This window comes from Megalobrama amblycephala, linkage group LG18 (assembly GCF_018812025.1).
Source record: "Megalobrama amblycephala isolate DHTTF-2021 linkage group LG18, ASM1881202v1, whole genome shotgun sequence".
NCBI lineage: Eukaryota > Metazoa > Chordata > Actinopteri > Cypriniformes > Xenocyprididae > Megalobrama > Megalobrama amblycephala.
The window spans coordinates 31,725,509-31,738,589 of record NC_063061.1 but is presented as its reverse complement, the minus strand read 5'-3'; positions in this window follow the sequence as shown (position 1 = coordinate 31,738,589).

The following is a 13,081-nucleotide window of genomic DNA, read 5'->3' as shown; positions in this document are numbered from 1 at the left end:
TGTCTCGCTCAAAAATGACCAAAGAGTTTCGATATTTTTCCTATTTAAACTTGACTCTTCTGTAGTTACATCGTGTACTAAGGCCGACGGAAAATGAAAAGTTGTGATTTTCTAGGCCGATATGGCTAGGAACTATACTCTCATTCTGGCGTAATAATCAAGGATCTTTGCTGCCGTACCATGAGTGCAGTAGGCGCAGTGATATTACGTAGCAGATGTGACCACGTTTGCACAGGGAGTGTGCCTTGCAACCATGGAGACATTTGTGAGAGGCGCTGCTTAATATCATTGCGCCTGCTGCACTTATGGTACCGGCAGCAAAGTTCCTTGATTATTACGCCGGAATGAGAGTATAGTTCCTGTCAATGGTGGGTTGCAACTTGCTGGTAACAGGTATAACTGTTTGGCTATGGGCACCAGTTAGGGCAGCATGGGTTTATTCTGAAAAAGTAAACAATTTGGAATTAATTACTTGTTTTCATTAATTAAAGTAATTATTATTTAATAGCCTATTTCATACTTTTATTTCCAATACAATAGAAAGCAGAAATTTGTTTCCCATTTACATTATAATAAATTCAGTGAAATAAGACATTACAGGGCTGTGACCAATCAAATGAAATCAGTGTAAACAAAAAAACATTTTAGCACTGCAGAAGTGGCACAGAATCTGCACTTCAAGTGATATTACATATTATTTATGCAGTTGTAATTGCAGTGTTAGAGTATTTATATATAATGTTTTAATAAATACAGAAATATGAAATGTTGGGGGGGGGGAATCATAGGGCTACTTTTAAAAGGGAAACTAAAACCTCCACTAGATGGTGGCAGTTCTTAAATTATTGAGTGACCAAATCACTCAACCAAAATGTGACCAGTCACGGAAAGTAGGGACACAAGTCGGTTCTGGGGCATTTTGAGTTATTCACAGATTCTGAAAGTGTAGTCTCCAAGCTTTCCAACAATGTGTAACACATGGAAATCTGATAATATTTGGAGAAGTTGTGGCCATTTGAAGGTAGGCACTCAAGAAAGCTCTATAGGGAGAAAAACGCCTCTAAAGTTGCAGTTCTCACCTGCTGGGAGTGACAATAGGGCTCATTTACATCTCATTTAGATAAGCCATACCCCCTGTAAAGCTCCCCCCTGTAAAGCTGCATGGACCGCATACTATTAATAATAAAGGATAATGTGCATTGTAAATGTCAGTAAATTATCTTTTTTGACTTTTATAAAAATGATTTAGAGGCTGAAATATGTAAAAAAATATCTTTTTATAAAACTTTTTTTGTCAAAACTCTATTTGAATTTGTGCATTGTAGATAACATGTTGCAAGACACTCCTTTAAAATCTGCCCATCATTTTTAATGTTATTATTTTAATGTTTATGTAAAGAAAAAGTACATATTGACGCTAATTTTATTTGTTATTTGCTGGTTTTCCACATAAAACTTGGTGAATTTATTTCATTGTGTAGCATTAGGACTTTTTGAACATGATTCTATGATAACCGTGATCATTTTGGTCACTATAATCATGAAATGAAATTTTCTCACCTGAGAAGACAAAAGAATCACATAATAATGACCTGAAATGACTTGCATAATAATGAGGCCTTTCAGTCAGGTAGGCTGTGAAAAAAACCCTCTGTGATGGTGTATATCAAACATATAGAAAAAACAGCAATACTGTAAAATATAATTACAATTTAAAATAATGGTATTATATACTTTAAAATATAGCCTAATGTATTTCTGTGATGCAAAGTGTCTGTACAATGTTGCCTCTATGGTATTTCATATAGGCTTTTAGCTTAAAAGTATGTACATTTGGAGAAATATTGATGGATTCTCATATGTTTATGTCAATTTTCTATACAGAAGAGTAATATTTCTTTAATATTTTTTATCACTATGAGCGCTGGTGTTTTTAATTCATACTTGCAGCCGGAGGGCGCTCTGTACAGCTTTAGTCCACAAATGCCTGCTAAAGAAGAATAGGCAATCCAGGAACTAACTGAACTAACAGAGGCCAGAGATCGCTAACTATGGCTATTCAAAACACTTTTCAAGACAATAAATACACGATTGAAATGATGTCTGCATGTATTGACAGAATTTGCGTCTGAATAGCGCTGGCTCCGTGGGCGTAGCCGCATTAGCGGATAATGAGATGAATCACAGACTTCTGACATGGCTCTTTTTTCATACAGATTACATAAACAGAGAATATTTGTTTTCCATTTGACTTACACGATTTAAAACTTGACATTTCAACATTTTTTTCAGAAATAAGTATAATTTTTTTGTGATTAGTATTCATAAGTTACAGTTCATTTTCTGAGATCTATCAGATTGGACTTCGTTCAGAGGGAGACGAGAGATCACACATCATGTTAGTTTTCTTTATTTTTCAAAAAGCACAACATTGTGTTTTTACTCTGAGTGTACACAAATAAAAGAAGACATTCTATAGTTTCAATTGATATATTACTTATGTCTCTATGACAAAAAATGACGGAGTATTTTAAGTCTGTTTTGCTGCAATGTGAAAAAAATCCTGCAAAATGCGCCGGTGCGTTACCCGAGAGATAATGTCTTATTATGCCGCTTTCATCGTCGCTCAGATCGTCTTCAGAATCAGTGAGCGCTTGTTCATAAGCATCCGGCTTGTCGAAGAAGTACTTCAAAACATTTTCGGTGTAGCGGCCACGGTTCTTCATTGAATTTTGATATCAGCTAGAGCCGGCCAGAGCGCTGCATAATAAGTAGCCACGCTTCCCAGTATGGAAATACACACAGACATGACACGCCCCTACTGCGTGCTAGAATCTCCGAAAAACAAGCCGATTTCAACCTCAAAATGTACGCTTTTAAATATACCAATACTGCTATCTCAAACACGGAAAGGCTTCTTCGTGATCTCAACTAACAGATTATGCAAAAAACCGAAAATCACCAATTTTGAAAAAAAATGCTTCTTTCTCATTTTGCTCAAGAGTTGTACTGCCGACTTGTGTCCCTGGTTTCCGTGACGGGTCACAAATGTTTAAAATGGGTGATCGATTCAGGAATGAAGCAAGTGACGCCCTGCATCTCAATGTCCATACTGTCCATCCTAAATAGTATGTGAGATTGAAATAAGTGTGTACCAACACATAGTGTAAAAGAGTATGCCAAAAGTCCCCGGATGGTGTATTATTTCCTGTAGATTTTTGTGCACACTATAACAGCTAATATTGCCCACAACCCATTGCACTTTGGAGGAGGATTCAGTTCAGAACTACAAACATGAGTAAAAAGAGTTAAAAAAAACTACAAAACATGGTGGATGTGCACTACTGACAGTTAACCCTCTGGAGTCTGAGGCTGATTTGGGGCCTGGAGGAGTTTTGACATGCCCTGACATTTGTGCTTTTTTCAGTTGTTCATAAACATATTAATGACAAAGGTGTCATTACACTGTATTCAGCACAAACTAGGCTACCATAATATGTGAGGAACATGTATGTACATGTTTGTATTTTTGAAGGAATAACGTTTATGCGTGGTTATTGAAAAAACAAAAAACTTAAGTCACTGAAATAAGGCCAAAAAAAGTATATTAAATCTGTGTTCACAAGACTTTTGGGTACTGGAGGTTGTAGACTAGAGTTTTTGCTTCAGAATTATGTAAAAATTATGCTGCCTACTCCTTCATATAAAACAATATATTGATTTAGTTTTTGTAAGACACTTTTTGTCAAGAAATACAGTATGCGTGGAGGCGTGAATCTGCATGCATAATGGGCCATTTACACCTGAGAAGACAAAAGAATTGCATAATAATGACCTGAAATGACTTGCATATTAATGAGGCCTTTCAGTCAGGTAGGCTGTGAAAAAAACCCTCTGTAATCATGTCTTAGCTCATAAACAGCAATACTGTGAAATATTATTACAATTTAAAATAATGGTATTCTATTATATTCTTTAAAATATAATGTATTTCTGTGGTGCAAAGTGTCTGAACAATTATGTTACCTCTATGGCATTTCATATAGGCTTTTAGCTTAAAAGCATGCACATTTGGAGAAATATTGATGGATTCTTATATATTTATGTCAATTTTCTATACTGAGAAATAATATTTATTGTCATCACTATGAGTGCTGGATACTGTGTTTTTAATTCATACTTGCAGCCGGAGGGTGCTCTCTGTACACCTTTAGTCCACAAATTCATATAAAGAAGAAAAGGAACTAGGAACTAACGGCATGTCTTCTAGAGATCGCTAACCATTGCTTTAACATCCAAATAAACACTTTTCAAGACAATAAATACATTATTGAGACGATGAATGCATGTATTGCCTCAGAATTTGCGTCTGAATAGCGCTGGCTCCGTGGGTGTGGCCGCATTAGCGGATAATGAGCTGAATCACAGACTTCTGACATGGCTCTCTTTTCATACAGATTACATAAACAGAGAATATTTGTTTTCGATTTGACTTGCACGATTTAAAACCTGACATTTCAACGTTTCTTAAGACGTAAGTGTCATTTTTTTTGTCATTAGTATTCATAAGTTACAGTTCATTTTCTGAGAACTATCAGATTGGAGTTCGTTCAGAGGGAGACGAGAGATCACGCATCATGTTAGTTTTCTTTACTTTACAAAAAGCACAACATTGTGTTTTTACTCTGAGTGTACACAAATAAAAGAAGACATTCTATAGTTTCAATTGATATATTACTTATGTCTCTATGACAAGAAATGACGGAGTATTTTAAGTCTGTTTTGCTGCAATGTGAAAAAAACCTGCAAAACGCGCCGGCGCGTTTTCAGACCTCAGGGAGTTAAGAGGTTTAGACAAAGGGGTTTGAGTAACTAATATTTGTTTAATGTTAACAGTGCTAGATTTTGTGTGCAACAACAATGTGAATGTTAATAAAGATCATTTAGTCTATAGGCGTGTAGTGTTTCTTTACAAAGTGACATCGCCAACCACTGGTCTGGCATATATAATACAGGTTTATTATTCATTTTTGTGGATGTGTCAATGGGGATCGTCTTGACAACACTGTCATCCATACAAAAACAAAAACAAAAAAACATTTTCTGTTTTTAGTACATCGTTGTCCTGTAAACTTACTCTAAAAAATCCAAGCTTTATAGAGGGAAGAACAGTTGCAGGAGAAATGTGTAAGCTGTCAGCATTAACAAATTACTAAATTACCACAGACCATGAATGACACCAAAAGCTTTATTGTTTCGACAGCAATGTGTTGGATATCACTGTAGAAATATATGTACACTATCTATTGTATGTATTATATATATATATATATATATATATATATATTTTTTTTTCTATTTTTTTTTTCATGGTTACTATAAGTGCTTATCTTTTAACCCTTAAGCGCATCTTAATTGTACCGACGTTTTAGTCCTTTGGGGTCAGATTCAGATTCAGATTTCAGACTGCATAAGGAAATATACCTTTTTTTATATGATAAACTATATATCATTTTTTTAATGTACTTCTTATCTATGCATTTATGTTGTGTTTTTGTGGATATTTTGTATTTTTCTACCTATTTACTGCACAATTACTTAAGCATGTCATAAATTGTCTTATGAAAATTGATTTTTAATGAAAAAATCATGTTAATGATTAACTTAATTAAATCTAAATTGTTTTTGGACATTGTTCTATGTGTTAGGGTTAGAATACTACCATCTAGAGGTTTGTGGAAAAACTTTAGGAATTATAATTAATAGTGCCCTAGAACTTTTTTTTAAAAGATGTAATATAAGTCTAAGGTGTCCCCTGAATGTGTCTGTGAAGTTTCAGCTCAAAATACCCCATAGATTTTTTTGAATTCATTTTTTTAACTGCCTACTTTGGGGCATAATTAGAAATGAGCCGATTCAGGGTGTGTGGCCCTTTAATTCTCGTGCTCCACGCCCCAAGAGCTCGCGCTTGCCTTAAACAACATAAACAAAGTTCACACAGCTAATATAACCCTCAAAATGGATCTTTACAAAGTGTTCGTCATGCAGCATGTCTAATCGCTTAAGTACAGTGTTTATTTTGATGTTTACATTTGATTCTGAATGAGTTTGAGGCTATATGCTCCGTGGCTAACGGCTAATGCTACACTGTTGGAGAGATTTATAAAGAATGAAGATGTGTTTATGAATTATACAGACTGCAAGTGTTTAAAAATGAAAATAACGTCAGTCTTGTCTCTATGAATACAGTAAGAAACGATGGTAACTTTAACCACATTTAACTAGGGTTGCCACCTTCAATACAGAAAAATAAGGGACGCCTGCCACAGCGGGGGCCACACCCCTCTGGGCCACGATGACCACGGTCCCGATGGCATGCCAGTGGTGGTATATCATAACTTAAAACATGTTTTCATAAAAATATTAAGATTGATACCAATGGACATTATGATATGCTATGATGTGCTATTGAAATCAGTGTGAACAGATGCACTCAATCTCTCACTATCACAACATAAGTGGTCATACTGAATACACAGCTATGACAATAATAAACATAGGCCAACAAAGTGTGACTGAGACCACAAAAAATAAGCTTTTGGAGGAACTTGTGAGATGTGAACCATATTTTAATAACTTATTAAATTAACAGATCCATAACTTAGTAATTATAATTTAAACAAATTGCAAATTGTCATTTGTTGTGAACAAAGATTTTGGCTAAAATATTTGTCATTGTTTGCAGTAACACCATCCAACCAGTGAAATCACACCTAAATAACAGTAAATGACATAATATCTACAAACATTTCTTATTTAAGTAAAACATTTAACATTTTTATTATTGACAAGTAAATATATTTTTGTATTTGTTTATTCCATTTTTATATAGTCTATTGTTAATTCTATAGTATTGAATGATGCAATTATTTAAATTGGTTAAGCATAAATAGTTGTTTATTTTATTCACATAGGTACTATATTTTGATTAAATATGTATTAAATATATATCTCTTATTAAAGTAATGCTTATGTGTCTGACTGTACAACTTAACCTTAATAAACAAATCATACCATAATATGATTAATGTACATTATTAACATTATTTCTTAATAGGCAGCATATGAAATCTAACGTTATCAATCAAAAACTTGAGGTGATAAAAAAACAAAACAAAAAAAAAAAACATTACACTATCTGCCTCAGGAGAGAACCGGCGAGGCGGCGTCTCGCCCTCCTCTGACTCTGATTGGCCGTGATTCACGGCCCGTGAACCTGAAACAAACCATGATGACAGCGAGTATTACCCAATCAGGGGCAGAATAGGACGTGTCTTTACACAATGAGGGTGGGGTGATTTGCATGGGATGCTGCATAACATGGACCTATGTAAAATACGGGACAAATCGCGTCCCGTATTGATTTGATACGGGACGCGTCATTTTGGCTGTAAATACGGGACGATTCCGTATTTCACGGGACGGGTGGCAACCCTACATTTAACAGTACATTAGCAACATGCTAACGAAACATTTAGAAAGACAATTTACAAATATCACTAAAAATATCATGATATCATGGATCATGTCAGTTATTATTGCTCCATCTGCCATTTTTCGCTGTTGTCCTTGCTTGCTTACCTAATCTGATGATTCAGCTATGCACAGATCCAGACGTTAATACTGGCTGCCCTTGTCTAATGCTTGATCATGGGCTGGCATATGCAAATATTGGGGGGCGTACATATTAATGATCCCGACTGTTACGTAACAGTCGGTGTTATGTTGAGATTCGCCTGTTTTCTGGAGGTCTTTTAAACAAAATGAGATTTATATAAGAAGGAGGAAAAAATGGAGTTTGAGACTCACTGTATGTCATTTCCATGTACTGAACTCTTGTTATTCAACTATGCCAAGATAAATTCAATTTTGGAATCTAGGGCACCTTTAAAGAAAGAAAGTATAATGACCACATATCTCCAATAGAGGTCAATAGGGACTGTGTGCGTTTGTGTTTATAGTCAAGGACCAGACTTTTATTTACATGTAAAATTTTTCAGATTTAGGCCAGTTTTGTTGATTTTATTTGCCAATTTCTATAAAAATGCTCTCTGTTGCAGTCACACACATGTGTGTGTGTATGTGTAGAGATAGAAAGTTCGTTCCACTTTGTGTTTATAGTCAAGGATCAGACCTTTATGGAAATGTAGAACATTTCAGATTTATACTGGATTTATTTATTTTGACAAATGAAATAAAAAAAAAGTACATTTTTTAATTTTCCCATTCATTTTCAATGTGGGGTCAATCGGACCCCAAAGGACTAAAACGGTGATTTTTTTTTAAGCACCTTTAGAACATCCAAATCAAGCCCAGATTTTTTGTGCATGTTTAGATAGATTATTTAGGAAAATTCACAGAGTTTCTTGCCCCTGGGATGAAGGGGGAACACTTTTTAAAAATTAAGGAAACTGTCAGCGGGGTCAGCTGGACTCCAAGAGCCGCTAATTTGCATTGTTTTACCATGTTTCACTATCAAAAGGCCCAAAGTGTCTATGGAAAGGCTAAATGGGGCTAAAATGAGAAGCTAAATAATTAAGCAAATGAAATAGCTAATAGATAAAGGAAAAACTGCGAGGAAATGGAAACGCAAACGGTTATCTGAATTGCCATTTTTAATGGATGATTAAAACCCATATTTGTAATTCAATTTCTGAATCCAATTACGTATTTCTCCTTAAATTGTATTTTCAAATGCAATTTGAAATTCCAATATTTATAAATTCATAAATGTACTTTTAAATGATGTATTTGAGTGTTTTATGTTGTTTTTCGTAAATCCCTTTTTAATTTGAACCATTAATTGATGGATTAACATATCATTTATAAAAAAAAATTATAATTACTGCTTTTATTGCCCATTAAAAAAATCAAATAATTACTTTGCAGTTTAATCTATTTATTTTTAGTTTAATTAATTCATTTGTAAACACATTTACTAATGTACATTTATATTGTACAGTTAGTTATTAATTAATGATATGCTTTATTACTATTTCTGTGACACTTGTGGTCCTCCATATTTATTAACTCTTCAGAGCTGTGTGGAGTACATGTTTATGATGGATGGATGTGGATGGAAGCACTTTCTTCAGCTTCATACTCGTGACCCCTATTCACTGCCATTATAAAGCTCGGATGTGTCAGGATATTTATTAATATATCTCTGATTGTGTTCATCAGGAAGAAGAAAGTCATATACATCCAGGATGGCTTGAGGGTGAGTAAAGCTTGGGCTAATTTGAAAGTGAACTAAACCTTTAAGCTTCCCTCAATAGGGTTTTGGGTGTCCTTCATGCTTAATCCAGGCAGATTCTGAGTGCTATAATCCTCAGTCTCTTCATACTTGTTTTCAGGGAATTGCAATTCAGTATCAATCTCGGTGATTCATGCCCAACAGCCAGATGTCCTTCTGCTTTCTCTTAAAGGTGCCGTAGAACGTCTTTTTAAAGATTGTAATATAAGTCTAAGGTGTCCCCCTGAATGTGTCTGTGAAGTTTCAGCTCAAAATACCCCATAGATTTTTTTTTTTATTAATTTTTTTAACTGCCTATTTTGGGGGCATCATTAAATATGCGCCGATTCAGGCTGCTGCCCCTTTAAATTCTCACACTCCCCACCCCCGGAGCTCATGCTTGCCTTAAACAGCATAAACAAAATTTACACAGCTAATATAACCCTCAAAATGGATCTTTACAAAGTGTTCATCATGCAGCATGTCTAATTGCGTAAGTACAGTGTTTATTTGGATGTTTACATTTGATTCTGAATGAGTTTGATAGTGCACCGTGGCTAACGGCTAATGCTACACTGTTGGAGAGATTTATAAAGAATGAAGTTGTGTTTATGAATTATACAGACTGCAAGTGTTTAATAATGAAAATAATGACGGCTCTTGTCTCTGTGAATACAGTAAGAAACGATGGTAACTTTAACCACATTTAACAGTACATTAGCAACACGCTAACGAAACATTTAGAAAGACAATTTACAAATATCACTAAAAATATCATGATATCATGGATCATGTCAGTTATTATTTCTCCATCTGCCATTTTTCGCTATTGTCTTTGTTGCTTACCTAGTCTGATGATTCAGCTGTAGATCCAGACGTTAATACTGGCTGCCCTTGTCTAATGCCTTGAACATGGGCCGGCATATGCAAATATTGTGGGCGTACATATTAATGATCCCGACTGTTACATAACAGTCAATGTTATGTTGAGATTCGCCTGTTCTTCGGAGGTCTTTTAAACAAATGAGATTTATATAAGAAGGAGGAAACAATGGTGTTTGAGACTCACTGTATGTCATTTCCATGTACTGAACTCATAGCGCCTACAATTTGCTTTTTATGTAGACAATGGACTGCCTCCTGTAAGGATGAATTATACCAAGACAATAACAAAACAATAAATATAAAGTTTTATAATAAAACAATGAAACTCAATCTGAAGAGGGGATCTACAAGAGAGAGCACAGGACAACATCTGGCTCAATATCATCTCTTCCCCCCCATGCTGAGTTCCTGACTCCTCACACCCTCTCCTTCCCCTCAGGTCTCAATCAGCCATGCAAATTTCACAAATCTATTGTCTCAAGCTGTTTTATGTGAGGTCAATATAAATACTTCACTCCTGCATCAATAGAGTAGGCCAGAATAAAGAAAACAATACCTGTTCTGTTGGTGTGGGAGATGCCCAATAAAAATCTTTGATAACCATTTGTTTTTATCCCCCAAACCAGGCGTGTGACCCTTCGGGCACAAGAAAAGGTCCAGCAAAAGCTGCATAAATATTTGGGTGCTAAATGTTTATAGTCCTTTTGTTAGATTTGGGGTATTTAAAGGGATTTGGCAAACCACTCAAGGAAGCATCTGTAATCAGAATTTCCCGCACGATTGCTGCGAGTCTTTCTCTATTTGCCAGGTATGCTGACTCTTTGAAACTCTTTTTAATATTGCATTTTTAAATTGTATTTTATGCTGCTCAAGTTGTGTGATGTATTATTATTAATCCTTCTAATTGATGTTTAATCCTGCCTGGCAAAATAAATCAAGTTTTGATTCATTCTGGAGTCTCCTGAAATCATTATGACCAGTAGATTATGACGCTGGTGCTACTGCAGATCTGTGTTCAGGACAGGTCAAACTGAAGACTCATGAATTGAATAGAGCAGTAGGCACATAATCTAAAGACCTTTTGATTTCTGTTTATCACTGATTTAGCAAGTTGTATGGAAGTGGTTAAATAAATTACACTTTTTGTACAAGTGAGCAGTAAGAAACGGGCTAAAAGGTATTAGCTAACCCTACATCCTCTGATGAAATTCAGACTGACGAATTTATGTCCGTGAGATCCACACAAACCCGGGGCATGGGACTCTGTGTGGCATTGGGTCCCTAATGAACGAATAATTGAAAGTTTGGGATATCCAGAAAAATCAAAGATCTAAATTAAATCACAACTAATATTATGATCAGCTGTTAAATCAGAAATATAATAAATTTGAAGAGCCACTTTATAAATTAATCTGATTCCAAATTTAAAATTGTTATTTCCAGTTTTAATACTAACGCCATGAATAATTTAAAGTGACTTTTACAGAAGTCATAAACTTTTACTGTTTATGTGCTTTATTTAACGTTAAAAGCGTCTAATGTGAGTTTGAATATCATTCTGTGTTCCCAGCCTTTTATCTGTAATGAAAACAGGAGCTAATTCACCTCAGATCTTGAAAATAAATAAATAAATGGGCACAAGAACATTCAAACTGTCAACTCAATGCGCACAAACAAGTGTATTCTTTGACAAAGATTGGTTCAGTCACTCCGTATGTACTTTAAATAAAGTTTAAATGGTGTAATGTTTATGAATTTTACTATGTACTTGCGCATTTCACTGTCTGCTGTGCTCTTGCTGAGAGAGCCCGCCTACACTCTCTTCTGATTGGCTGTGGTTTTTGATTGATTTTATCGCTTCTTATTGTCGCGTTGCGTCTAGCGTGGACAGTCAAATTGTTTGTCGCATCTGGTTAGGACACGGTGTGTGGGTGGACGTGGCAGTTCCCAACAGTGTTGCCGGCACATTCCCGTGAACAGTCATTAACCAGAAACTTTCATGGAAATTTACAGTGCTATTAACTGACGAAACACACACTTTTCATGCAGTGTATGCGTAAAGCGTTGAGCTTAATTTTCTTAGACAATGACAAACTGTACAAATGACAAACTTACTTGTTCCAAGCATGTATCAACCTAATTTAAGATACATTATTGAGGGGGGAAAAATGTCTTAAAAAAAGCTTCTTAAAGCTGCAGTCCGCAACTTTTTTTGGTTAAAAATGTTTGAAAATCAACTTTTGAACAAGTACATAACCAGCCAGTGTTCAAAACGATCTAATTTTCTTTTCTCGATTCAGAACAGTAAGCTTGTAATAATGTTCCCTTTCAGTCGGTCACGTTCGACGTACGTCAGTAGTGACCGACGAATTGGGATATCGCTAGAGAGCCCTATCAGCTTCGAGTGAACTAAAACAAGCCAATGGAATTGGCGTGCGATATTTGCATAATGCGCACCGCCTCCGACAGGTGTATATAAATAGGAAGCAGATGCAATCGCACTCTGTCTTTCGCTTCGGAGCCAACAGTTGGTGTCCAGCTTCAGACTTCACAAGAGTGAAACTAAACAGCCTTGGAGATTCAGCGTCTGTTTGTGTTGGCGTTAAGGCACAACAGCGAGGTCGCGAGCTTCCCGGGGAGCCTGAGCTTAAGCTCTCAACTGCTGTTTTAACAGCAACTGAATTCCCATATAAAACGCAGTTGTCTGTTGCGATTTGGGCTGGTTCCTCCCGGTGTGTTCGGGGAGTGGTGTACCTGAACACATCGCGTCACTCCCTGTGTGCTTCAGCACGAGAGAGCTGACTCTTCCCCTTCTAAAAGAGCTTCACAGACAGACACTGCGTCTTTTTCAAGACGTCATTCTGTCTGTGCGTTTCTGGAGGCGGTCGTTTCCTATCCTCA